Here is a 6000-nt window from a genome sequence, read left to right on the forward strand (position 1 = left end):
TTTCGACATCCTGGCCCTTATGCACGACATAAGCCACCATTTTCCGGAGGTTCTGGCTTCTGGGGCAAACAAAGAAGCAGCAGGTGCTTTGTGACTTAACTGCAGCCTGGCGATGTTGGGCAGTCAGAAGCTGGGCTGTGTCATCAGTGGTGTCATGGATCTGTACATACGTGAACGCAAGTCTTTCTCCATCATTCAGCTGAACCGTCACGTGTTACCAACAGTTAACTGGTGTACCAGAGGATGCGAGTTCAAAATCTATATATAAAAAGAGCCCAGTTTCTCCTTCCATAATGCTTTACCTTAAAGAGTCACTGCTGTCGTAGAATAATACCACGTAATAGGTGTCCACAACCATCCTTGACCATGTTGTGGAACGTCGGCCAAGGTCCTTTTGCGAATGACATGAAAAAGGACTCCACTAAAAGTTCGGTCAACACAAAGTTCAGGATAACATTTTAGTGGTCATTATCTTCTACTAGTGCATGCCCGGAGGTGCGTGTCCGAAGGTGCGTGGCCGTAGATGCAAACCAAAAAAAAGCAAACTTTGAAACCGTATGCCAGAAACAACAACCACACAGGCCGTTCCTTCGCACGTGCGTGCCCATACGTGCGTGGCCGTACATGCAATATATATATATATATATATATATATATATATATATATATATATATATATATATATATATATATATATATATATATATATATATATATATATATATATATATATATATATATATATATATATATATATATATATATATATATACTTCAAAACCGCTTGCCAGAAATAACCACACAGGCCGTTCCTTCGCTCTTGCGTGCCCGTACGTGCGTCGCCGTACGTGCAAACCAAAAAAAAAAACTTTCAAACAACTACACAGGCCATTCCTTCGCTGTCGTAAACGACGACTGAATTGGGGCATTGTGTTTAAGAAAATCGAGAAAGTACAGAAATCGAGAGAGAAAGAATACAGTAAGTCGTCACTATCCGGAAGTCCGGAAGTTAAGTCCTCACTGTCCGGAAGTTCGCATATCGCAGTTACGATTATTCGCAATTTAGTTTTAATGGCCAATTATTCAATTAGCACCAATGTATTTTGCTTTTTCGCAATGTCATCGCAAGGAAAAACACAAAGAGAAGAGAAGAGAAAAAACAAAACAAAATAAAAAAACGTTCGTGCAAAAAAAAAATTAAAACTGCGAGCCAGAAACGACAACCACACAGGCCGTTCCTTCGCTCTCGCGTTCTCGCAACAACCACACTTCCACACACATAGTTAATTAAAATCCAAATTAAAATCAAGTTTACCTCCCTGTCTTTGCTTGCCATGACATTCGCTGCCATGTAACCGGCCGTCATCGTCGGCTGGCCGAGCACAGTCCTACGCAGCCATGCCTACGCAGCAACGTGTCTTGTTATTGATTGGTAAATAAATGGTCATAACTTGGGAAGCATTTGTCCGATTAATATCAATCCTTGAAAAGGCACATCCTCAGGTCCCCAGCAATATACCTGGCAAGTTTCAATTAGATTGGACCAGTGGTTGTCGAGAAACAGCGGTCACAGACACACACACACACACACACACACACACACACACACACACACACACACACACACACACACACACACACACACACTGCTGGAATTATAGATAGATATTGTCTATTGTGCCACACCGGCAGCAATTGTGGCATTCCGCTGACCCACCGCATATGATAGATATTCGAGGTGGTGCAAGCCTAATTTTCTCAACCTTGAGCTGAGCTAAGCTACTGTTTCTTCTCGTTAAATAGTTTTCCAGGAATTCCTCGAAAATTGCGGGAAATTGATTCAGGATTCCTGCCTTTTCCCGTTTTTTTTTCATTTGTGGATTGGAAAATTTGTGCTCGAACCATCTCGAATGGCAAGTGAAGATGTGTTTGCGCATGTGCGGTGTGCTCTGTGCACCTCCTTTCCCAACACGAAGGAAAGACTCCTCAACTTGCATTTCATGGCATTATATGCCGTCCGACTACCAAGTCGACTGAATAGGAAATGTGTGCAATGGTAAAAGCTAGTGTCAAAGTTACATGATGATTGGATGGAAAATGTGGCCGGCGTTCCAAAAAATCTGTTTTCTGCAGGCAGAGGTTGAGTGTTTCACGTAGCAGGAATTAAGGGCCATAACTTTGCTTCGCTCGGCGTCGGCCAAATAAATGGTACCGATGGAAAGGTAATCATCCATTTACTTGGAACAAAACTTCGTTTGTTTAATCAAAACCTGCTTGTTTTAAAAGCCCGTGTTTCCAGGATTGAGGAAGAAGAAGCAAGAACTCGAGCTTCAATTCAGCGGTTACAATGGTAACATTCATTATTGTACAACAGCACGAACCCTTTACAAGGACACGCAAGGAGCACACAAAATTAAATATCGTAATACTTCTCGAAGCAACAAAAAATATATGAATACAGGGAAGGAGCACACAAACAACAATAAGCACAACCACAACAACAATAACGTGTTGTGAAAGATTAGTTTTGCATGTTTTACTTCATTTTACATCCTCATTGGCATTCACAAATAAACATGCAATGTTTTACCAAGGACAACATGCTGGTTTTGGTTAAACTCACCGGTGAAGCGACGGGAGGCACACCTGGTATAACAGCTGAAGGTAGCAAGCAAAACTGAATTAAGGATTTGGATTCTCGCTCGCCTCCGAAGAATAATACGACATCGCTATTATCAGTAGAAAACCCCAGCTTCTCACTAATGATCTTAAAGCAGGGAGGAAGCTGCCAAACCAGGCAGCTTAGATATTTACTTCTTAAATGTCTGTACACAATTTGGGATGGGCACCAAAATGCTGATTATATGCAAAATTGCAGTATCGCCAAAATCTCTCCTGAAGAAACAATAATCTGAAGAAATGTCATTCGTGTGGATGAAATCTCAAATTACATCTTACACAGACAATCTGAAGGGCAACATAACCTGCACACGCTATCTGATTGAAAATCTATTGAGATAATCTTCAGAGATATCCTGCAGCTCATACTGGACTGGGCCATCAGTGATGTGCACAATGGCACAATGGTCCCTCGTTACCAGACTTTGACATCTAGTCTAGGGTTAGATTGACGACCCAACTGCATAAACTGTAGATGGTGCTTCTCAAACAGGGCGTCAAATCGCAATGTGCACCATTCCTCTGATGGACGTAAAGCTGGGTGACACTCCATTCGCACAAGGGTTATGCCTCGGTAGGGTTCTGTTGGTGGACATTATTTGGTGGTTGTTGAAGATCCCAAGGTGTCTTTCACGGTGAGTTAGAGTTATCATCCACACTCAAAAAAACAAATTACAAATCCCTGCCCAAATCACCTTCAGTCGAGTGTCAGGTCAGGTCAGGTATGGGAGTATGTGCCAGAGCAGTGCATAGCTGTGTCCACTTTCCGCTGGTACTCCAGGAGCCTCCATCTGGACATCCCCCAAGCAGATGCCTGGCCCATCCCCATCTCCTTGAGATGCTGATCAACCTGCTACAACCACGAGGAACGTGGTCGACCCATTGGCCTCCTCCACTCATGAGGCTCCCTCGCTGAGAGAATCTGCTGAGCAGGATCAGTGTCAGGAAAACGAGCCACATGTCCATACAGCCATAGCTGATGTTCATGGACTATGGAGGTAACAAATCTCATTTGAGTCTCTCTCAGCAACCGCTCGTTGGACACAAAGTCCAACCAGTGATAGCCAAGGATTCTCCAAAGAGACCTGGTACCAAAGGAAATAAGTCTCCATCTCAGATCCCTGGTCAAAGTCCAAGTCACGGCGGTCCCGGTGACCCCCGCCGAGCGCGAACGAGCCGACGGCCCGAAAGCGCTCCAAGAAGGCACCGACGGCCACCGCCGAGCGTGGACGAGCCGAAGACCCAGACGCGAGTTCTGGCCCGCACACACCCGTCAGCTGCTTTCATGTCGTGACGGTCCCTCGATGACGGTCCCTCGACGGGTCGTACCGCAGACGGCCGGACGGACGGGATGAGGACGGATGTCCCGACGGCCTACGCCACGCGCGGAGGAGGGGCCCGGCCGTGCCAACACGCCCAACCCAGCTTCGACCCGACATCGATCCCATTCGATCACCCCCCCCCCACCTCGGCTAAACGGGCAACCCAATGCACCATGGGATTTCCTATGTCCGGCTAAATTGCACACATGCCACTCACGGTGTGTGTCCCTAACCGATAGATACCAGGGCCCATTACCTCTCGGGACTATTGTGAGTGGGGGTTGGTCCTTCGTATGACGACACCGGGGGCCCATATTACCTCTGTGGACAATTACTTGTGAGCGTTGCTGTTGGCCCGATGACTTCTCTCGCCCTGTACGTCCGACGGCCATTGAACGAGCGTGTAGGCATTGAGCCCGCTAGCGCGAGGGGCCCCTATCCTCCGAGGCCGAACGCGTGTGAGGGTTTGTTATGGAATGTATACCGAGAGGGGTCATCGGCGGTGATCGAATGCCATCCCTGAACGCGTGAGCCGTACGTGCGTGATGAAGGTGGTGTGTACCTTCGTACTATATCGTACCGAACTCCTCGGTTGGCCCCTGTGCGTGTCTCTGTCTAATAACTACCGGGGTCCATTACCACCCAGGATGATTGTGAGTGGGGGGGTTGGTCTTTTGCCTGATGGCACCGGGGGGTCCGTTACCTCCCGGGACGATTAAGTGTAAGTGTTTGTGCTTTGCCTGACGACACCAGGGGCCCCTCAGACGTACAACCTGATTAGCATAAGTTGCGTGACCAGCTCATAGGGTTCAAACACATGGTAGAGGGCCCACTTATCGACCTAAAATGAATTCGCTCATCATTGTAGCATTCATATGTCTAACGATATGGGTGAAAATTTGCCCTTGTTAGATGTGACGAGATCCATGAAATGGCCCTTCTATGCTAAGAGACCATTTTGACATCAAAGGCCCAATCGTCACGGCATTTGTACATGATCGATTACACATGCATCCGGGCCAACCTGCAAAATTCAAGCATCCGACGTCATTCCGAACATCCTCTGGCAGCCCCTTGAAGTTGGCCAAAGCGTGCAAATGACAGGCTGGCAGAAATCACATATTTTTCCCATCTCATTTACATAAAGTGTGTGGGAAGCTTCGAAAGTTCCAACATATGATAGAGGGCCCACGTACCGACTTAAACAGTGTTTATTCATTCTGGCGGAACTCACATGTGTTCGAATATGGTAGAAAATATGTCCATTCCAGGCACTTTAAGGCCTCGTTAATGAGATATGTCGAGTGTCGCGCGCATTTGCCGAAGGAAACAGGGAGGCAGAGGGGGGCGATTAATTAGCCAGATAAAAGCAGAAGTTGAAGGAGGGATTACGAAACTATTTACAGATAACCGCGGATTAACATAGGGTAAAGGACAGACACGACGGCCCTTTCAAACTCGAAAGCTGTTGGTGCGATCGTCCGATCGATTTGCACGTCAGAAAGCGAAAGCGTGTGCGCGATGACGTCAACGCGCACGCGCGAAAGCGTTACGCAACTCAACGTGGTCACGTGACGAGCCGTGATGCGGGGGACGAAAAATTTTTTATACGATCTTAAAGCGTGTCGTTTGCACCGGAGTTTTAACAGAAACCCGTAAAGCGTGTTCTAAAACCCTCCAAAAATGTAAGCGTTATTCCCCCAGACCTCAACAGAAAGCATTCCCTCGAGCAGACAATTCTCGGCTTTTTATCGCGCCTGCCAGACTCGGTGGCCTCCCGAACCACCTCACACACACGATGCAATTACCTCATTAAAAGTGAATTTCAGGTAAAATTCGCTTGATTTTGGTGCCGCTCGACCATATGCCGAGCGAAAGGAGGAAACATAATTGAATTTGAAGTTAAAATCAGCGCGGGAAACCGTGTTGAGGTCTCCGGCGCAACACGAGGCGGAGAACAACTATTCGGTATCGTTTCCTCACGCCGAGACACGACACC

This window comes from Eptatretus burgeri, chromosome 3 (assembly GCF_056783735.1).
Source record: "Eptatretus burgeri isolate ZD-2024b chromosome 3, Ebu_testis_v1, whole genome shotgun sequence".
In the NCBI taxonomy this organism is placed as follows: domain Eukaryota; kingdom Metazoa; phylum Chordata; class Myxini; order Myxiniformes; family Myxinidae; genus Eptatretus; species Eptatretus burgeri.